General features: G+C 44.7%; 1 long non-coding RNA gene across 2 annotated transcripts in view; it reads left to right on the forward strand.

The window, feature by feature from the left end:
* The first annotated feature begins 3973 nt into the window (after positions 1-3973).
* The window catches only part of LOC110350837 (uncharacterized), a 42007-nt gene continuing 23032 nt past the window's right edge, over positions 3974-22948 (forward strand). Inside the window, exons 1-4 of one of the 2 annotated variants that reach the window (XR_002397739.2) lie at positions 3974-4447; positions 6961-7139; positions 10916-11022; positions 20508-20628. This is a non-coding gene — a long non-coding RNA (uncharacterized LOC110350837). The remainder of the gene's footprint in view (positions 4448-6960; positions 7140-10915; positions 11023-20507; positions 20629-22948) is intronic. The other variant, XR_015444444.1, reaches the window with a different exon arrangement.

Here is a 22948-nt window from a genome sequence, read left to right on the forward strand (position 1 = left end):
ACTCGTGGTGATCCTCCTGCCTCAGCCTCCCGAGTGCTGGGATTACAGATGTCCACCACTATGCCTGGCTGGAAGTTTTAATCTTAGCAGCATAAAAGTTACCTAGAATGATGTAGATCTCCCAGTCTGATGGTGTGGTGTTTTTGGACCATTGCATACTTTTCTCCTGTTACTTTGTTCCCTTGGTTTCTGTGACTGTTGACACTGATACATCGCCTTTACTGGGGTAAGAGACACCCAGCAGATGAGCAGAGAGCGCTCCGGGTGCTCATGGAGGTGTAGTTCTGGGCCCCAGCCTGTCCCTCTCTGGCACTGTTCCCTCCTCTGCTTCCTGGGGACCATGAACCCAGCAGCTGTGCTCCACCACGCCCTTTGGCCATGAGGTTTCAGCCACAGAGCCAGCCTATCATGGACTGAAAGTGTGTGCTAAATTAAACCTCTGCTCCTCTGAGTTGTGGGTGTCTGGTGTTGTGTCTGAGCGATGGGAAAGCTGACTAATACAGTCTATTGAGGAGAGTCAATTCTAGCTGATTTTCAGCCTTTAAAAATTTTTTAAAAAATTTTTGAGACAGAACATTGCTAAATTGCCCAGGCTGGCTTTAAACTGGTGATTCTCCTGCCACAGCCTCCCAAACAGCTGGGATTACAGGCATGTGCCACCACACTAGACCTTTTTTTACTTCTCTTACACTTCCTTTTACAGTACCTAAAATAATGCCATGGATGCTGAAGGTGCTTCATTTATTCCTGACTAATGAATACATAGTTTGGAATGGAGCTGGGAACTCCTGGAATAGTTAGTAGACCCAGAATAGAATACTGTGTTCGAATAGGTGGGTATCTCACCACTGGGATATCAAAAATGACAACCTTGTGTCACAACTGGAGCAAAGCAGCAAGAAATAAGGGGCAAAGGTGGCAGAGGCAGGTGGCGGAAACAGGCAGCAGGGGATGACATCACCAGGACAACAATAGAGGAAGATGGTTTTGGCAGCCGCTTGAAGAAAAAAAATTAGAAAGAGGGGAAAAAGGAAACGGAAAAGGGAAGTCTGTTGAGAACTCAGCAGGAGATTTGGAGTGGGTGGGGAGCTTTCTGTCACAGCTTGATGTTTTGAACATCTGCTCAGCCCTATCATGGCGAGACCTAGAAACTTCAGCTCTCTCAACGGACCAGGTTGGGAAGCTGTGGATTCCATGGCCAGCCGAGCCTGGAGACAGGAATGGCTAAGACAAGCGGGCACAGCTGGAAGACAAACTCTTCTCTTACATGGAGAATTCCCACGCCATTCCCAGGGTTAAGGCAGGACGATCAACCTGAGTTTGAGGCCAGCCTCGGCTACCAGTTTACAGAGAAAGCAACTATTTTTTTGGTACTGGGGATCGAATTTGAGTCCTTGCACTTGCGCAGCAGGCGGCGAAACCACTGAGCTAAATCCCCAGCCCGAAAGCAACTATTTTTAAAGCTGATGATCTTCATATCCATTCTTCTGTTGGATTATTTAGTTTTCATAAGATTCCTTACCTTGCTTCATTTCCAGTAGTGGCTGATGCTTTTCAGAACTCAGTCTTAACCCTTCGTGTTCCTTAGTATTTAATGATGGCTACTTTGCATTTGAAGAAGTGCTCACAGAATGGGACTTGGTTTGTTTTGAGACAGGGTCTCCCTTTGTAGTTCAGGCTGGTCTTGAACCCACTATGTAGCCCAGGCTGGTCTTGAACTCGAGGCCATCCTCCTGCCTCAGCCTCTTGAATGCTGGGATGACAGGCCTGTGCCATCACACCCGGGTCAGAAGGAGACCCTTAATGAGTAAGGAAGCTAATAACGATTCCCACATTATCACTTTTGGTTATTCACTGTGGACAGTAAAGGTGTGGCCATACTATCATAACAAATAAACCCCAAATCTCAGCGGTTTAAAGCAGTTTATTTCTCACAGGAATAGTGCAGTGCAGGTTGGCTGGTCTTGTCTGGAGTTGGTGTCTCCTGGCTGCCCGCACCCCGGAACCCTTTCTGACTTCTGACCCGCCAAGGTCACCACGCTAAAGGACGGAGGGAGGAGGCACCCTGGTTTCGCCTGGTTTGCCTGGAAGTGACATCACCCGGCCCCGCCCTCCTTCCCGCCGTCCTCCGCCTCTTCTGAAACAGGGTCTCCGTAGTGGCCCGGGCAGGTCACGCATGCCTGGGATCAGGGATTCTCTTGCCTTGGCCTCCTGAGAGGCTGGGAGTACCGATGGGCGCCATCAGGGCTCGCATAAACGCTTTCACCTGTGTGAAGTGTCCAGTTCCGTGGTGTGAAGAGCATTCACTCTGTTGTGTAACCATCGCCACGTTCCACCTCCAGAACTGATCTTTTTCTTTTTGGTACTGGGGATCGAACTCGGGTCCTTGCGCTTGCGCAGTAGGGGGCGAAACCACTGAGCTAGACACCCCCCCCCCCCCCCCCCCCGGCCCAGAACTGATCTTTTCATTTCTTTGAGTAGAGCCGCTTTGGGCTGGGGGTGTAGCGCCTGGCCCATGCTTGGCTGCCCACCTCGTACAGGGTCCGGGATCAATTCCTAGCATCTACTGAGCCCTCCGTATCCAGGAAATAACAATTCTCCATTCTCCTGTCCTCCAGCCCCTGGCAACCACCATTCTACTTTCTGTCTCTATGAATTTGATTATTCCGGATCCCTCACGTAGCTGGAGTCATGTGATATTTATCCTTTTCTGTCTTACTTTATTTAGCACAGTGCCTACCAAGTTTTATCCATATTGTAGCATATGTCAGAATCTCTTCCTTTTTGGGGCTAATGTTCCATAATAGTGTATGCATGATTTTATTTATCCACTCCTACTGGCTCATCTTTGATAATATCACACGTGTTTTGTTTAGTTAGTTAATCAATAATACATAGAGTGAGTGTTGTGTATAAACCCATACCGCACCTCCATTAGAGGGGCAGGTAGTTGTTCATGTGGTCATTGGAGTCTTTTTAGCCTACATATCTGATGGGTGTTGCCATTTCTTCCCTTCATCAGGCCTTGCAAAACTCTGCTTTCAAAATAAGTTAACTCTGGAGGCTGAGGCAGGAAGAGCACCATGAGTTCGAGGCCAGTCTGAGTTACATAGTGAGACCTTGTTTCAAAAAACCAAACCAAACCAAACCAAAATAAGTTATCTTCACAGTGCCTAATGATGCTCTGGAGAAATCACTGTATTTGGTCTCCACTACAAGCATTTTACACCATTAAGGTTTTCCTTTTGTCTTGATAGGCCAAGACATCGATTGTTTATAAGTTATTTAAACAGGCATAGTGGCATACGCCTAAAATACCAGCACTTGAGAGGCTGAAGCAGGAGAATCACAAGTTTGAGCCCATACAGAATTACACAGTGAGACCTTGTCTCAAACCTCCTCCTCCAAAACGGCTATTTTAAATTTCACTATTTCTCAAAGTCCTTGCTATAATTTTATTACAATTCTATTGCTAATAATATTAACTCTCATGTAACTATTAGGCTTTAAGTTCTTTTTTTTCTTTTTTTAATGAGACAGGGTGTCACTATGCAATGCAGTCTGCCAGTGAGCTTACTATGTAGCCCAGGCTGGCCTTGAATTCATGGTGATCCTCCTGCCTCAGCCTCCGGGAGTACTGGGATTAAAGCCATGCACTCCAGAATGCTGGTGGTCTTTGCCATTTGTTTTGGTTTTGGTTTGAAAACCATTGCCATTTGGTGGACTGGACTTGAATCTGGCAGTGAGGGGCCATGGCCTTTGATCCTGACGCCTCCTGACTCGCGGTGCGCCTTGGGCTCGGTCACATATCTGGCTTGGGCCCCAATGTTGGGTTACAAGAGCGTGGCCGGGCCCTGGTGTTTTAGGCACCATCCCTGCAGCCCACAGCGCTGGGAGGTTTGCGGGCGCCACCTTGTGGTAGAAATGAATACTGCTGCCAGCAGCTTTCTGGAGACTGCAAGTGGGGGGCTTTTATTGCGAGCCCAGAAAACGCTGGACCAGGGTAGGCGGCCCTATGCGGCGTAAGAGTGCTCTCTCGTTAGAATAAATTGAGGATGAGCTGGATTTGGGACAGTGGCTACAATCTCATCATGACAGCCAGACATCAACGCGTGTAAATAATTTAGGGCTGCTTGGCCTGCCGTCGCCAAAACTGACTGGGAATCAGCTGACTTCGCTGGACTTCTTCTGTATGGGAACAGTGGCCTTGAAAATGAGTCGGTCTTCACTTCCAGGCCTGGCTGGCGGGCTTCCCAGGGGGTGCACTGTCCATCAGAGGTGACTTGGGGACCCCTGGAGGACTCCGGGTCAGCGACTGCAGAGCGCCGGGATCCTGAAGGCGTCTGGGGTCAGTTTCCGGAAATGGCCTTGCTATGAGCTCCCCGCCCGAGGTCGGAGGAAGTTTCGCCGTCCTGACATTGCGTTCACCCCTGAGGCGTCAGGGAAGGTAGGGGAGGCCTGGGCCCTGGGCCCCCACACCTGGCTGTCTGTGTTTGGCCTCCGCTCTTCATTTTGTCAGAACTTCACACTAAGATTTTACTCTCCAAAGAGTTAGCCTCAAAAACTACTTGGAAGAGTTCTGATTCCTTTATATTTTGTGGGGTTTTTTTGAGACAGGGTCTCGCTATGTAGTCCAGGCTGGCCTCCAACTCCTGGCAATCCTCCTGCCTCAGCCTCCCGAGTGCTGGGATTACAGGCGTGCGCTATCACGCCTGGCTCCTCTTCCTTCTTCCAATGGCCGAACCCACTCCTGTGCATGGCTTGGCCCGAATTTCCTTCCTGCAGCTGAGGTCACAGAGGCTCCTTCCTGTGCAAGAAGCTTTCCTGCTTCGTCCCCCTTGATTGCAGCCTCTTTCCAGTTCTTCTTTGTGCCCCAATGAGATGTACGCCCCTTGAGGTCACCCCCTTGTCCAGGGACACCCCAGCTCTCCTGACAAGCTGTGCACTATGCGGGGACCTCACTAAGGTGGGGGTGAGCTACAATTTGCCTCTACTTACCCACCAGGGGGCTGTTTTAAAATATTGTCCAAGCGTAGCCGGGCGGAGACTAAGGCAGGAGCATCTCCAGTTTGAAGCCCACCTGGGGAAACTGGCAAGACCCTGCCTCAAAATAAAAAACAAAAGGGCTGAGAGTTGGCTCAGTGGTAGAGCACCCCTTAGTTTGACCCCCAGTACCACAAAAAAAGGAAGGGGAAGCATATAACCTAGGCAGGCAGTGGACACGAGCCCTCAGCTTCACTCCGTATTGACAAATATGTTTATTCCCAGATGTGGACTGAATCAGACTCACAGCGCATTTCCCAATGGAACGCAAGGAGTAATGTTAACTACAGCACAGGTTTTTGCTAGAAAATAACCGAGGAGGAGTTCTTTTTTCTTTCTTGGTGCTGGGGCTGGAACCTGGGGCCTTAGGCATGCTCCTCCTGCACTCCACCACCCCACCTGGCCTGCCGGCGTTTGTAGCATTAAAAGCCTTCAGAGGTTTTCACTGCACAAGGTAACAGAACAAACCCTTTCCCTGGCCCATCTGGCTGGGCATGGCTGGCTTCCAGCCTGTAGGATCATCACCTGTCACTATTCTGACCCACTTCACAAAAGGCAAAACTAGGGGCTATGATTTGCGTATCAAAACCTGATTACAAAGCTAGGTATGCCGGTGCACGCCTGTAGTCTAAGCACTTGGGAGGCTGAGGCAGGAGGATCTCCAGGTGTTCGAGGACAATCTGGGCTACATAGGGAGTTCAAAGCCAGCCTCAACTATATATGAGACCCTCTCTCAACCAAAAAAGAAAAGAACCCTCCCCACATACCCCCAAACCAAAAAAACCCTCCCAAACCCCAAAAGACCAAAAAACAGCCTCCCCCTAAAAACCCAAAACTAAAACAGCAAGCAAATCCACCTGATTACAAAGCTGGAGCCCACAAATCGAAAGAATGCTGTTTCCTGCTGCGTTTTAATTGCAGGAAGGTGTAGTTTGTACCTGGGGACTCAGTGGAAAATGCTTTGAAACCTACAGTTTCTATCTACGTCGGAATGACTTTTGCTGACCTCTCATAGCAAACAACCTTGTAACATTAGTGCTGAAGGCCATGCGAGCCCAATCTAATCTTCAAGTGACGTTTCTCATCAGTTTTTATTTGAATGCCCCCAGTTGGGACTTCTAGATGATTCTGGAATTTCTTTGATGTGCTCTTTGATAACCAGCTCTAGCTACTGGGTCCCTTAAAGTAATTCCCCCTCAGAATGCAAACCAGTCCACCCACCATGGAAATCAGTATGGAGATTCCTCAAAAAACTACACCTAGAAACTCCATTGACCCAGCTATTCCCCTTCTAGGTGTCTTCCCGAAAGGGAAGTCATATCAAAGTGATCCATGCACACCCATGTTTACAGCAACACAATTCATAATTGTTAAATCTTGGAAACAGCCTGTATGCCCATCAGCAGATGAATGGATAAAGAAAATGTGGTATTTACAAAGAGTGGTGTACTACTCTGCCATAAAGATAAACTTGAGTCATTCATTGGAAAATGGATGCTCCTTGAGACCACAATGTTAAAAAATGAAATAAATCAGACACACAAGCTTAGGTATCACATGGTTTCTCTTATATATGAAACCCAAAGTATAAAGAGCAAAATAAAAGGTAGATAATGGAAGTAGGGAGGGAGATCTCTTGCAAGAGGGGAGGAGACCAAGAGACAAGGGAAGGGAGAGGAGGAGAGGGGAAGGGGGTGAAGAAAGAACTAAGATGTGTTAGGTACATGCAACTCTCCACGGAACGTGATCTTTATGTACTGCAAACACGGACAAATAAAAAGTAAAAGTTAAAAAAGGCAACTCCCAGTCGCTCTCCCCTGCTGCGCACCCAGCCCCACCTAGGTCCCAGCCCCGCCCCTTCCGGTTCCTGCTTCCCGCTGACTCCTCACTGCGCCCTTTCTCCCCTTTGCCCTCCAGGCCTGGCCCCTGACGCATGCGCCGTGCAATCGCTTCCCTTAGGCTCCCTGCACAGATGCTCAGATTTTGCCCTGATCCCGAGGCGGCCTGGGAATTCATTTCCTGCTGACTGCACTTCCGCTTCTGGAAGGTGATAGGAAAGAAGCCAACGTGAAGACCCCGACCTTCTAAACTTCCTGGTGGGCCTTCATATCTATTTACACAGCTACAATTTGAGAAAAACAAACCCAATCAAATGACACTGAGGGGCTGGAGTTTCAGGGACTTCTTTGTTCACCCTTCTGGCAAAGCAGGCCGCGGCAGTGGCGGGTGTAGCCCGGCGACCTTGGCTGAGGTGCCCAAGGCCTGATTTCTCTCAGTCCCTGTGCCTGGCCCAGTCTGTCCTGCGTCCACACCCGCGCCTGCCACTGCTGCGGATCTGAAGCCCTCAGATCTCAGGACAGGCGTCCTCACTAGCTGGCTACGGTGGTTTAGGAGCTCGGGCACCAGGGTTGGGAGTGGAACGTTTTAACTTTGGATCCCAGGGGCCTGGTGTGGAGAGACTGCTTTCCTAGAGAAATATGTGCCTAAACCAAAGGGAAACCAAATGGAAACCAAATGGAAACCACCGGGCAAGGGACTCTGTGGTCCTCTGAAAGAAACGGATACTTTCAAATTGCCATTCTTTACTGATTTCATTTTGAGGTAGATATTTTACACCAAAATAAAAGTAATCATTAAAAATATATTTTAATGGCCAGGGATTTAGCCCAGTGGTTCCACTGCCTGCCTTGCAAGTGTAAGGATCCGAGTTCAATCCCCGGTACCAAAAAAAAAGAAAAAAGAAAGACCATAAAAATATATTTTAATGTATGTCTTAAGTCACTTTCCTCATCGCTGGGACACAATAGTGGACAACCATAACTTAATGGAGGAGCAGTTTATTTTGGCTCACAGTTTGTAGGTTTCAGGAAGGGGAGGGGAGAGAAAGAAGAGAGAGAAGAGACCCCGGGGCAGGGAGAGAAACCCTTCCAGGCCACGCCCCCAGTGCCTGCCTCTTCCTGCCAGACCCTGCCCCCTAAGAGCAGGTCAGCTAGAACCCCCCATGATGTAATCACCTTCCAAATGTCCACCTATGAGTGCATGAGGCTCTTGGGGAACATCTAGATAGAAACCATGACTCTCTCTATATATATATTTAAAACAATTTTTTTTTTTTTAGACAGGATCTCACTAAGCAGTTCAGGCTGGGCTTGAACTCACTAAGGAGTCCAGGCTGGCCTTAAACTCATAGCTATCTTCCTGCCTCAGCCTCCCGAGTGCTGGGATTACAGGTGTAATGTATCTTTTATATATTGAATATATACTTTTTGGGGGGGGATATAGTTCAATGGTAGAGCATATGTCAAGCCCTACATTTGATCCCCAGCACAAAACTAAATAAATACATATTTTGGCCCTCGTATTGTTTCTTTCCAAAGTGCATCTGCATATCCTTAACTCCAGTAGAAAGATAATGATGATAAAGATGTTAAAGAGCCAGATACCATGGTCCATGCCTGTCATCCCGGCTACTTAGGAGGCTGAGGCAGGAGGATCACTTAAGGCCAGGCTGGGCGACATAGGAAGATGCTGTCTCAAAAAAAAATTTCAATACCTTCATGTATTGATCCTTTCCAAACACGGTCTCAGCTAAGCTTCTAAACAACCCCACCATGCCAAGACTAACACCGAGATAAGTATGGAAACTAAGTCTTGGGGGAGATCTGTCTGGGTGGTGATTTAGGAATTGGAAAAGATAAGAATAAAATCCTTCTCAGGTGAAATTTAAATTCAAATTGGTATTAAATATTGCTGCTTTTGGCTTTCTTTTGTTTTTTTATTTTTCTGGTACCAGGGATCGAACTCAGGACCTTGTGCTTGTGAGGCAGGTACTGGAACCACTGAGCTAAATCCCCAGCCGTGGCTTTCTTTTAATTCAAATTTAATCAACTAAAGCTAACCATAGCAAATGCTAACAAAGAAAACTGTACTTTTTTTGAGACAGGGTCTTGCTATGTAGTTTAGGCTGGCCTCGAATTCCCCTTGCCTCAGCCTCCTGAGTGCTGGGATTATAATCTCTTTAGTAGTATTAAGTGCTTTACACGTGATCTAGTTAAACAGGTAAAACTAGTACATAAATGGGATGAATAACAAGTAGACAAATCAGGAATCCTCTGGCCCACAAAGGGACTGCCAGGGTCAAGCCCTTTCACCTAGAATTCCACACAGCTCAAGACTAGGACACTACGGCTTCCTCTTCACCCTGGCCATGCCTGGAAAGAAACAGGCCCAGCCTCTCTCTTTGTCCCTCCTGGGAAGAGAAGTGACTCACGTGGGAGTCACGGAGTCACCTGAACATCTGCAGAGGCAGGCTTCCCGTCCTCCTTCACTTCCTGCTTCCAGGTGGCTCTGCCTGTGTTCCTCCAGCCCCACAGGCTAAAATAGCCAGAGGCTCGGGAGCAGCCCGGCCAGGCCTGTGACTCCGGCAGGACTCTGGCACTGGGGAGGGGCTTTGCCTTGTGGGCCACAGTTCATCTATTCTTGCATCTGCAGACAGGGTCTCGATACCTAGTTCAGTGTGGCCTTGAACTCACTGTGTAGCCCAGGCTGGCCTCTAATATGTGGCAAACCTCCTGTCTCAGCCTCTCCAGGCTGTGCATGACTTGGATGCGACACGGAGCCCAGCTGCAGGCAGGTGTTTATGGGGAGGTCAGAGGCACTCTCAGGCCTAAGCTCTTCTCCTCAGTCCAGCTTCTCACGGTTTATGCTAAAGTTCCTGGAGCTATTAACAAAGAGCCATCCCAGTCCCAGGTAGCCCGAGGTGGTGTCTGTGAAACGCTCTCTCTGTGCCAGCGCTTCATCGGCACAGATAAAACCTTGGAGCAGCCGGGGCGACAGGGTGGGCGAGACCCGGTGACCAGCCCAAGGCTACCGTGTTAGCAGGTAGTAGAGTTGAAATTCAGGTGTCTGGCTCTGGGCTGTACTTCTAACCTTTGCAGACAACGTGGTTCCTTCTGTGTATTGTGATACAAATTTACAAAGCACTGTTTTGTGTGGTTTTTTTTTTTTTGGGTACCGGGGATCGAACTCAGGACCTGAAACCACTGAGCTAAATCCCGGCCCTGCACTGTTTTTTAAAAATTGGTACTGGGAGATGAACCTAGCACCTTCACACTGAGCTATATTCCCAGCCCTTTTTCATTTGTTAACTTATTTTTTGATTTTGAGACCAGGGCTTGCTGTTGTCCAAGTGGGACTCGAACTTGCTGTTCTCCTGCCAGAGACTCCCAAGATGCTGGGGTCAAGGAAGCACTTCTTCTTTTTTGAGTTTCTGAGTTGATCCAAAGCTATTCTTTGAGGTTAAAAAAAATGAGGACCTCTACTTCCTCTGAAGAAGTAGGATGCTTTGTCTCTGGAAAATTCAAATCAGGTTCCTAAATTTTCCCTACACTTTTGACTCTGCCGTCTGCAGCCCTGGGATCCAAACCATATGTATTTTCTTCCACGCAGCAACACAGAGTGGGAATTTTAGTCACTTGTCACTATGCATTGATTGCGATTCAGCACTTGCCAGGAGCTTGCCCGTGACATCTGGTATGTGGAGAGAGAGAGAAACAGAGAGGGGGGAACGGGGGGGGGGGGGTTTGTTGTTGTTTTGGTTTTGGTTTTGGTACCAGGGATCGAACTCTGGTCCTTGAGCTTAAGCGTCGGAACCACTGAGCTAAATCCCTGGCCCGAGAGAGAGGATGTTTGAGAATTGTATTTATGAAGCCTCCCGAAGTCTCTAAGTTATTTGGCTGTTATATCAGGGGACCAGGAAATGATGGTCTGACTGGGATGCATGCAAGAGCAACCAAAACCATAACAATCTGTTTGTCTAATTTGCCTGTAAATCTGTCCTCCCGGTGACCAGACGTGTCTCCTGGCCTTGTAGGAACGAGGCGGCTGGCTCGTCCTCCCTTTGCGGAGGCTGCTCTCCTCCTGTGGAGGGCGCGTTTCCAGCCCAGGACCCCAGCGGCAGGCAGCGGCGGCACCACTGAGGTAGATCTCAGGCCCTTATCTTGCTTCTTATAGTCCCATTCCCCTTTCCTTCCTTCAACCCCTCCTCCCTTCCTTATTTATAAAACTTTGTTTCCTTATTTCCCTTCTTTACTCATCTTCTTCCCTCCTCCCATTTGTTCCCCTTCCCATTTGAAGATTTTCTTCCATTTCCCAATATCTATTATATATTTTGGTCTTTATTTATACTTTTGGTTTCTCACACCAGAGAAACAATATGGTATTTAAACCTGTGTGTCTGATTTATTTCACTTTAAGAGTATGGTCTCAAGGTGCATTCATTTAGCTAGAAATGTCTCAAGGTTATCTTTCTTTATGGCAGAGTAGTACTCCATTGTATAAAAACCCACAACTTCTTTAACCATTTGTTGATTGATGGGCATTTGGGCTGTTTCCAAGATTTAGCTATTACAGACTGTGCTGCTATAAATATGGGTGTACATACATTGCTGTGGTATGATGTTTTAAATTCTTATAGGATGATACCAAGAAGGGGAAATCTAGGCCAAATGGAACCTCTAGTTTTAGTTTTTGAGGAATCTCCATACTGATTTCCACAGTGGTTGCACCAGTCTGCACTCCCACCAACAGTGGAGCAGAGTTCCTTTTTCCCCACAGCCCCGCCAGCATTTGTTATTGGTTGATTTTTTGGATAATATCCATTCTTTCTGGAATGAGATGGAATCTCAGCATTGTTTTAATTTGCATGATGAGTGATAGTGAACATTTTTTCTTACATTTATTTGCCATTTCTACTTTTCAGATGCCCATTTTTAGATTGAGTCTTTAAATTGGGGGGTGTGTGTCTGATTTTATCTTTTTTTTTTCCAGTACCGGGGATTGAACTCAGTGCTTGCCAGGCAGGTGCAGTGCCACTGAGTTACATCTGCAACCTGATTTTTTTGAATTCTTTATGTATTCTAGATATTAGTCCTTTGTGTGAGGAGGAGCTGGAAATTTTTTTTCCCCCAAACTGTTGGTTGTCTCTTCACCCTGTTGGTGGTTTCTTTTTGCTGGGCAAAATCTTTTTAATAAGATGAGATCTCAGTTGTTGATTCTTTGTGGTATTTCCTATGTGATCAGGGTTTTGTTCATAAAGTCTTTGACTTCACCAAAGTTTTCAAGAGTTCTACCTATTCTCTCTTCCAGAAGATTTAGTGTTTCTGTTTTAATGTTTATATCTCTGATCCATTTTGATTTTAGTTTAGTGCATGGTGAGAGACATGGGTCTAGTTTTAATCTTCGACATGTGGAAAGCCAGTTTTCCCAGTACCATTTATTCAAGATGTTATTTCTTCCAGTGCAGGTGTTTGGCTCCTTTGTCAAAGAGAAGGTGGCTGAGTGTTTTTGGAGCTGTTACTGCATCTTTTAAGCTGTCCCCTTGCTCCTTTCTGTGAGTGCCATGCTGTCTTTATCATAGTAGCTTTGTAGTATAATTTCACATTGGGGGTTATGATGCCCCCTGCCTTGCCTTTTCTGCCCTGAATTGCTTTTGCTATTCTATGTCTTTTCTGGTTCCGAATGAATTTTAGGATTGTTTTCTCTAATTCTGTGAGATATGCTATCGGTATTTTTATTGGGATTGCATTAAATCTGTAAAACAATTGTGGGAGTATGGTCATTTTCACTCTATTGGTTCTTCCTACCCAAGAACAAGAGATATCTTTCCGTTTTCTGATATTCTTTCTGATCTCCTTTTTCAGAGTACTGTAGTTTTCAATGTACAAGTCTTTTACTTTCTTTGTTAAACTGATTCCTAGGTATTTCTTTTTTGGATGGTATTATGCTTTTTGTATTTTTTGGTTTTTTTTTGTCCTGGGGATCAAACTCAGGTCCTTGGGCTTTCGGGGCAGGCGGCAGAACCACTGAGCTAAATCCCAGGTTTAGATACTATTATGAAAGGTGTTGTTTTCCTAATTTCTCTCTCAGTGAATTTGTTATTTGTGTACAGGAATGCTATTGATTTTTGAGTGTTGACTGTGTTGTTGTGGTTTTTTTTTTTTTTTTTGAGACAGGGTTTCACTCTGTAGTTCAGGCTGGCTTTGAACTCAAGTGTTGACTTTGTACTCAGCTATGCTACTGTATTTGGTCATTAAATCTAGAAGTCTTTTGGTGGAGATTTTGGGGTCTTCTATGTAGAGTATCATGTCATCTGCAAGTAATGATAATTTAACTTCTTCCTTTCCTATCCTTACTCCTTTTATTTCTTTCTCTTGTCTAATTTCTCTGCCTAATGTTTCCAGAACTATATTGAATAAGAGTGGTAACAGTGGACATCCTTTTTTTGTTCCTGATTTTAGAGTGAAAGTTTTTGTCCATTTAGCATGATGTTGGATGATGGTTTGTCATAGAGGGCTTTTATCAGATTGAGATAAAGACCATCTTGGGATATAGCTCAGTGGCACAGCGCTTGCCTGGCAAGCATGAGCTCCTGAGTTTGATCTCCAGTACAAAAAAAAAACTCCACAAAAAACCAAAAAACCCCCACCTCATCAGCTAGTCCAATTTTCTGTAGGGTTTTTATCATCAGTGGGTGTTGGACTTTATCCAATGCCATTTCTGCATCTATTGAGAGGATCACATGGTTTTTGTCCTTGGCTCTGTTAATATGATGTATTACGTTTATTGATTTGCATATATTGAACCTTCCCTACATCACTGGGATGAATCCTTCTTTGTCACGGTGTATAATGTTCTTGATGATTTGCTGCATTCTGGTTACATGTTTTTTGGTACCAGGGATCAAACTTGGGACTTTGTGCTTGTGAGGCAGGCAGCAGAACCACTAAGCTAAATCCTTGGCCCTGCTGCATTCTGTTTGCCAGTATCTTATTGAGGATTTTTCATGTCCATGTTCACTAGGGAGATTGGTCCATTTAGTTCTCTTTTTTCGTTAGATCCTTCTCTGGTTTTAGTATCAGGGAAATGCTTGCTTCCAGGATGACTTTGGGAGTACTGCTTCCCTTTCAATTTCATTAGAGTTTGAGAAGTAGCAGCATTAGATCTTTTCTAAATTTCTTGCAGAATTCAGCAGTGAATCTGTCAGGACCTGGGCTTTTCTTTGTTGGTAGGTTTTTAATTACATCTTCAATTTCATTGACTGATATTTGTTATTTAGAATTTTTATATCTTCTTGATTGAGCTTTGGTAATTCATACGTATCCAGGACTCTGTTCATTTCTTCTGTGTTTTCCATCTTCTTAGAAAACTGGTTCTTGAAGTAGGTATTGATGATCTTCTGCCTCGCAAGCTCAGTGGTTCTGCTGCCTGCCTTGCAAGTGCAAGGTCCAGAGTTCGATCCCTGGTACCCCAAAAAAAGTTTCTGCACAGGATTGCTTTCATTGTGTCTCATAAGTTCTGGTATGTTGTATTGCCATTATCACTTAATTGTAGAAACTGTCTGATTTCTTCTTTAATTTCATCTGTGACCCATTGGTTGTTCAGGAGGGTGCTATTTAATTTCCATGTGTTTATGAAGATCTTGTGTTTTCTTTTGGCATTGATTTCCAATTTCATTACACTATGGTTTGATAATATGGGTGGTATAATTTCAATTCCTGTGCATTTACTTAAGGATGTTCCATGAGGTAGTATGTGGTCTATTTTGGAGAATGTCCTGTGTGTGGCTGAGAAGAATGTGTATTCTGTTGTTGAGGTATGGAACACTGTAGACATCTACTAAGTCCATTTGTTCAAAAGTTTGGTTCAGTTCTGATATTTCTTTGTTGTTGTTTTGTCTAGTTGATCTGTCTGTTTGTGACAGTGGGGTTCTGAGGTCCCTCATAACAACTGTATTAGTACTTATTTAATTTTTATGTCCATTAATACTTATTTTGTATAGTTGGTATTTGGTGCATATATATTTATGATTATTGTCTCTTCCTCTTGGATTATTTTCAGGTTGTAGTGACCTTCTTTGTCTCTCTCTCTCTCTTTTTTTTTTGGTACTGGGGATCGAACTCGGGACCTTGCACTTTCAAGGCAGATAGAGGAATGTCTCTCTTAATCAGTCTTGGCTTGAAATCCATTTTGTTGCAAATAGAAGAATGTAGGGGACAGGGGAAGGGGACGTTACCAGAACCTCTGCAGTGAGTCCTGGTCTCCTGCGAGCCACGGCAGCACACGGCGAATTACAGGAAAGGTAGAAAAATGAGACCGAGAAGAAGCTGTGCTTTGGGTCTGATCAGTGCTGCTCTGGGCAGCAAAGACAAAGCCCCCAGCTTACCACACCTTTTATTCAGTACATCGGGAGAAACAAATGTAACAAATGACTTGCAGAGAGTTCAACAGTTCACGTTGGGATAAACAAGGTGTAACGGAAGGCTTGCAGAGAGTTCAGTACATCTCCGGCAAACAAGATGTTAATCAGTCCAAGAACAATGAGGAACTGAGCAGATGTTTGTTCTCCCAGGATGTTTCTTGTCCTGGAGAATCACAGCATCACTGGATCACTGAAGTCTCAGTTGTGACCGGAGGCCAAACTGGAGTTATTCTGTAGCTGGGCTGTAGGCAAGAGAACTAGGCTAACCAAATGATTTATCCCTAGAATTATGTAGCATTGCTCCCAACAGAAGAGATACCCTAGTTTTTCCAGGTTGCTGTCACATGCAGTGTTGTTTTCCATCCTTTGACTTTCAGTCTATGAATTGCCTTTTGAGTTAAATATGTTTCTTGTGTGTAACATATTGTTGGATCTTCCTTCTTGACCCATTCTGCCAGTCTATTTCTTTTGATTGGTGAATTGAGACCATTAACATTGAATGTTATAACTGATATGTACTGACTTATTCCTGTCATGCTATTTTCCTGTTGTTGGCTCCCTTGCCCCCTCTGTTTAATTACTTGCCTTGCCTGGTGGATTCATTCTGTTGGGGTTCATGGATTTGTAGGCCTCATTATCTCTTTCTAGATGTCCTTCAGAACATTTTGGGGTGCTGGTTTGGTGGTCATGAATTTCTTCATGTGTTTCTTGTCATGGAAGTATCTTATTTCTCCATCAGTTTTGAAAGATAGTTTTGTGGGGTACATTAATCTGGGCTGGAGGTTGTTTTATTTTAGGGATTGAAATATTTCACTCCAAGCTTCCCTTTACTGAGGGTTTGTGTTAAGTCTGCTGTGATTCTGATGGGCTTTCCTTTATAGGTGATTTGTTTCTTTTCTATAACAGTTTTTAATATTCTGTTCTTGTGTTGAATTTCTGGAATCTTGACTATTATACTGGTGTAGAGTTCTTTTGGGGGAGGATCATGGCCAGTTACAGTTTTATGTGCCTCACCTATCTGTACGTCAAATTCTTTTTCCCTGCTTGAGAAGTTTCCTGCCATTACTTCTGTGAACAGGTTTTTAAATGTCATTTGCGCTATGTCCTACTTTTTAATTTTCTCTGAGCAATCTTATGCTATTCTTCTTTGCATCATCTAGCAGCTGTTGGATTGATTTTTTGTGGTCCTTTGCTATATTTAAGGAATCTTTCTTTTCATGAGAGCTAACTGCAATCCTGTCTTTTTCCATCTGATATTCTGTCCTCACATTGGCTCATTCTGCTGTGTATACTTTCAGTGGAATTGTTAATCTCATGGATATCTATTTGAATCTGTTTAATGGATTCCATTTGTTTCTTATGTTGGAGGGTTCATGTTTTGTATTATTTTCCTAAGCTTATATATATATATACACACATATATATATATGTATATATATATATTTTTAAAATCTGTATCTGCTCTAGTGTCTTTAACCGTTTCCTTGATTTTGGTAATAATCTCTGTATTTATCTGAGAAACTATTCTGATTTGATTTTTTCTAGAGCTTAATTCATCTGCTTTGTTACTTCCTCTGTTACCACTTCTGAGAGTCCAGGTGGGTTACTTTTGAATTGTTCCACCTCATTGTCCCCTGGATTTGCCTTTGGTGAGCTGGAAATCTGGAGTTGCATCTTGCTTCTGTGTCTTCTCATTTTCTCTATATATTTTTAGTTTAATTCCTGGGTTGATGCTTGTAAATTGGTTATATCAGGTGTAAGATTTGACCGGAGCATGAGTGAGATCGCCAAGGCAGGCGAAATCTAAGCAGCATGTGATGAGTTTATTGCCATCTCCATGCAGATGGGCCAAGGGCAAAAAGGCCTTTGGCATAGGAGGGAGGGTGGGCACAGTTTATATAGGGGAGTTTAAGTAGGGGAGGGGGTATCAGTTTGGAAGGTGGAAAATTTTGGGGTCTCTTGGGTGATGGGTCTCTTGAGGATGGTAAGGAGGATGGGGTAGGGTAGAAGGATTGTGGCAGGTGCAGTGGGTGCCTTGTGGTTTTTCCAACAATCAGTCTCCTTGCAGGTGTGAAGGAGCTAGGTGGTAGCTGGCTTCCTGTCATTGCTATTCTTGCAGGCAGTGCATCTGTCGGGGGTTTTTCTCTCTTGGTTGGGCAGGGGTCTCACTCAGGAGAACTATGAGCAGGTAGCTTTAATGGTAGTATTGAGAATCCTTAGTAAATGACTACTTCTCATAGATGTTTTCCAGGTGTAGCTGGCTTTTGGGTTTTGAGTCTGCTGCAAGATCCTACCTCTTCAATTTATAGGGGATGAGAAGTTGCTGCCTCTTTGGCCTAGCCCCTGTTTATTTGCCACTTGCCTATAGTATTATTTATGACCCTCAGGCAATCCCAGTCTTTGCTGTCAGGAAAAACAACTGGTTAGAACAGTTCTGTCACCTTGGCTAAAGTAGTACAATCAGTGATAACAATAACATCAAAGACAGCCTAGAAAATGATGAACTGTGGTAACTATTAATTTGCCACTTTTAACTGTGTAAACTAGATTTATGGTTATATAACAAAATCTAAAACAAACCAGAAAATTCTATACAGTAGATATGCCCTCAATATGGGAATTTTACCCTCAGGGTAGAAAATTTAAATGGGGTTAGGAGCAAAAAATAGAGAAATAGAAGAGGAGGAAGAGATTAGAAGCAAGGATGGAGGACAAGGGAAGATCATGTGAACTTTGGGAAACTGGTGAAAGAGAAGGGAAAGAGAGAAGGGAGAAATAAAAAGAACAGGACATAAGGGCCAGGGATTTAGCTCAGTGGTTCTGCCGCCTGCCTCACAAGCGCAAGGTCCCAAGTTTGATCCATGGTACCAAAAAAAAAAAAAAAAAAAGAACAGGACAGAACAACAACTACAAACTAAAAATAATATTCTCATTCATATAAAAACAAGAACAATCAAGAAAAAAAGAATAAAACAAAAGAGAATGAAGACGAGAAGAAAAAAAAGTCCACTTCAGGGCGTGTCTCTGCTGTTGCTGATAGTCAGAGCCGAGATCCATGTTGATTAATCCCAGCAAGTCAGCTGCAGATTTACAGTGGTGTAGTAGACAATCCTAGCAGGCCTGCACTTTTAGTTCCACAGAAGTTTAGGTTGTTTTTTTGCTGTGAGACTGCAACTGGATTTGTACACTCCATCTATCTCCTGCCATCTTGAACTGGGCTCTCTCTCAGCTTGAACTGGTCTCCTTCACCTCCTCTTGGCTTGAACTTGGTTCTGCCTCACTGTGACAATGGGAGCTGCTAGATTGGGCGAACCCATAGCTGCTCTGAATTTTGAGCTCGGTTAGCCCCTCTGCATTATGGCAACTGGCCAATCATCCTCTCCTGGGCGACAGCTAAACCAAATAACTCACCAGCCACTGCAGTCTCCTGCATCCACTGTTCCATTCCACTGGTGGATTTCTGGAGTCACTAGTAGTCACTGTGCATCTGCAGATTGGAGCCATTCTTTCCCGCAAAATGAATCAGGGCTCAGGGAGAAACCTCTGCTTGCCACCTCCTTTTTCTATGTTGAAGTCTCTCTTTGCTCCCGCCATGGGCTTCAGTTCTTGCTTCAGATCCTTGCTGGGTCCCAGGGACCCACTTCCTCCTTCTTCTCGTCCTCACGCTGCTATATTCCAGCATCCGGACACCAAATCCCAGAGAGGCTGTTTCTCTGGTGTTCACCACTCCACCATCTTCCTGGAAGTCCTATACAGGTCTTGAAAATATTACACTTTTAATTTCAATCATCATCTTGATATTCGTAATATTTTAAAAATTATTTAAAATATCTGTCTTTTTTTTTTTTAACAGCAACAGGTGTGGAACTACCCTAAGGATAATTACTAATTTCTAAGGTTAAAAATACCTCTAAAATGGAGAGATCTGGTTTTACCATCTCAAAATAGTGATCAGTTTTGAAATAACTAGCAGTAGGACTATCAGACAATATAGAATTCTCTGTATAAATGTTAACCTGAATAAGAACAAACCTTCAGGCTTTAATTCCAGTTCCTGGAAATATAGGGCATAGAGAACCAAGTTAAGCAATGTCCCAAAGAAATCAAGTCAAATTTGGAGTGTGGGATATTGTGTAATATCACTGGTTGGATCTTTTAAAACTTAACTTTTGGTGTTGGGTACATAGCTCAGGGGTAGAGCATTTGCCTAACATGTGCAAAGCCTGGGGTTTGATTCCCAGTGCTGCAAAGGCAAGCAAAACCAACCAACCCACCACCCAGCCAACCAACCAACCAATCAACCAGCAGACAAACAAAAAGCCACCAGAAACAAACCTAATTTTCATGATAATAATTGTCAGGTGGAATGTGTACTACATTAACAGTAGGAAGACTTACAGCAAGTAGATTAACATGCACTGCAGCCACTTTGGAAAACAGTCAACAAGTTAAAAGTAAATTTGGCATGTGCTCCAGCAATTCTATTTCTGGTGTCTATCCAGAGCAAATCCATGTTCAAAACAGGGGTTGTACATTAGTGTTCAGAACAGCATCGTTTGTGATGGTCACAAACTGATAACGACTCAGATGTCCATCATCTGGTGAACAGATAGGTAACATGGGATCATCCATACCATAAATATTACTCAGCCAGGAAAGGAACAAATGACTGGTATGCGTTCCAAAAGGGATGAGTCTCACAGACATTATGTTAAATAAAAGAAGCCAGAAGCCAGATGCAGAACCTGCGTATTCTATGATTCTGTATGTATAAAAACATCAAGAAAAGGCAAATCTATAGACAGCAGGTAGCCGAGTGGTTAGCAGGGGCCAGGCTGGAACTGGGGATTCATGCTCCTGAGCAGTGAGATCTGTTTAGGGTGAGGGAAATGTTTTCAAGCTGGACTGTGGGGATGGCTGTATAACTACGAATTTACTAAAAATCATTTAATGGTGCACTGCAAAGGAGTGAATTTTAGTATGTAAATTATACCTCAAGAAGCAATATGGCAGCACCACCTGCCCCTCTGGAATCCACACTGAGAACTGGGGGGAAACCTCCTCTCATGTCTGGGTTTGGGTTTCCCCCAAGAAGAACTGGGATGAGGATTTGAGTATAAATGGTTGATGAGGAAAGTAACTCCAAAAGGAAAAAAAAAATCTTTGAAGGTGATGTCTTTCTTTTTTTCTTCTTTTTTTGAGACAGGTTCTTGCTGTGGAGCTCCCAATCTTGCAGTGATCCTCCTGTCTCAGCCTTCCAAGTGCTGGGATTACAGGCATGTCCCACCACACCCAGCTCTGGAAGGAAGGTGTTGCTGAAGTTGAAGGTAATGCAGGAGACAGGAGACAAAGGTGCCATATCATGGGCATTGCTATTGCTTACTGCTTGGACCACTTGGGTCCATTCGTGCCCCACAAGTAGCTCTCTGGCATCTTGTCAACAATTCTTCTAGGTTAGCCAGTCATAATTTCTAAAAAATTAGGCTCAGGATGGTGGGAAGTTCAGGCTACAGCTTCCTTTCCTGCAGGCGGTCCCCAATTTCACCATTTTCCTGTTCGAACTCTGGATTCTCCTCATGGCAACTGTTCTCCCGGCCCGGGTTGATTTCCTGGTGATAGATTCAGGCCTTTCCCTTCGGGGAGCCTGAGCCCCGGACGCCCATGTTCTTGCCAAGTGTGGCTGCTGTGTGTGGAAAGGCACCCTGGCCCGTGATCTGAGTGCCGGACGCACCCTTTCCTGCCTCGGTTATGTAGACGCAATTTTCTTTCCCCTCGAGAATCAGGCAGGGCCGGTTACCGGGATAGTAGCTCGGATCTGCTTTCTGATTTAGCACGAGAAGTCACAAATGATGAAGCTTTCGATTCAGAGGGACACGTCCTCGAGCCCAGAGTAGCCACTCAGTGAGACCCTGACTCTCACAGCACATGCAGTATGAACCCACTCAGGAGTACACTGTAGCACCCTGTGACCCAAACCCTGGCCCAGGGCCACCTCCGAACACAGGAGGCTTTAGGGGGGCATTCTAGATCCAAACCATAAAATACACCTTTGGCTTTTCAGAGTTATGTTTTAATAAGTAACGTCCACATAACTCATACATACAGAATTAACATCCTAACAGCTTCTCCTCCTCCCCTTTATGTTTTGTGTGAAATGGGGTTGTAGGCCCTGGTGGGTCAGCAGGAGAGGAAGCTAGGCTGTAGCTGGAGGTGGGTTTCCAGGCCATGTACCTGGTGGGCTCTGCCCATTTCTCCTCTTAGAATCGCGTACTGCTAACCCCAGCTGGGACAATTCCAGTGTTGCACGCTCGGCTGTGGAATTTGATTTTTTTTTGTTTTTGGTACCGGGGATTGAACTCGGGACCTTCGGCTTGTGAGGTAGGTGTGGTGCCACTGAGTTACATCCCTGGCCTGGAATTTGATTTTTTATTAGGATTGATTTCTGAGATTTCTGGAATGATTTTCCAACAACCTGGGCTTGGATGCCATTAAAAAAGTGTGAGATCGTTTTCGACTCACACTCAGGTATAAAAAAATCAACACAGATCAGACGGCCTCATGGGAGGATTCTGTTCAGCGGCCCCCACCTTTTGTTAGGGTCTCTGCTTCCCAGGCTGTGGCAAGAAGGTATCCTTAGCAACCAGGAGCCTGGCTTTGGTGTATAAAAGAAGGCTGTGGACCGGTCCAACGTCTAAAGATTCAGCTGCCTGACACAGGGTTGCTGTTGTTCCCTGCGGTAATAAGTGCACAGATGGTAGGACCTGCCAGCGGGATAAAGGGCTTGGCCCGCTGCAGGCCATGTGCTTGATGGCCTCCTCTTCCTGGCCCCCTGCTCTGATCTTTCAGGCCCACAAAGGGAAATCTGGCACTTCATTGAAGCACGAGGGAAAATGAGGGGAAGGACAATGCTCAGGGGGCATTTAAAAACTTCAGAAGGAAAATGGCATATTGAGAGCAAAGTGTGTATTCTTACCCGGTATCACCGCTGAGAAAAAGAATGCTAATGAGAGAATACTTAGAAACGATCATTATCGGGAAAAGAAGGTTTAACGAGAGCCAAATGACAGCATTTGGGCCCCCTTAGACCTAACAATGAGGCTGTTTTCTGATTTTTATTCTGAAATCAGTGATGCCTTTGATCAAAGGGAGCTCCCTACACTTTTCCATAAACTAAGTTAGTTCAATCTTCAGGAAGAGGCTATAATTTTATAAGTTCCTTTCAGATACCCTTTCTTCCCAAAGGAAACTCAAGCAAATGTCTCTCTTTCATGCCGCTGAAGGACAGTCTTCTCAGCTAACTCGCAAGAGGCCAGAGCTCATTGCTAATTTTGTGACTGGCGAAAAGCAGAAGAGGGAGACAAACCCTAAAACACGAAAACCTTCCTCCCCCTGGTTCCTCTGAGTTGAGCTGCTGTTGTTCACAGCTACTTCGTTTCTCTTCAGCCCCAGTGTAAGCTACAGAAAGTATTTCTAGAATTGAACATTCACACTTCTCTTAGTAATTTCTGCACTAACAAATGATTTAAGATTTTTTCCCCACTTTCTCTTGACTAACCATTAAGTGACATTTATAATTCGGGCTATGCTTTATATTTCTAACCTATCACTCCCATTTTTTTCTTTAGGTCTTCTGTTTTTTTTTCTTTT

This window comes from Heterocephalus glaber, unplaced genomic scaffold (assembly GCF_053883595.1).
Source record: "Heterocephalus glaber isolate CG9 unplaced genomic scaffold, H.glaber_assembly_v1.0 deba00000331, whole genome shotgun sequence".
In the NCBI taxonomy this organism is placed as follows: domain Eukaryota; kingdom Metazoa; phylum Chordata; class Mammalia; order Rodentia; family Bathyergidae; genus Heterocephalus; species Heterocephalus glaber.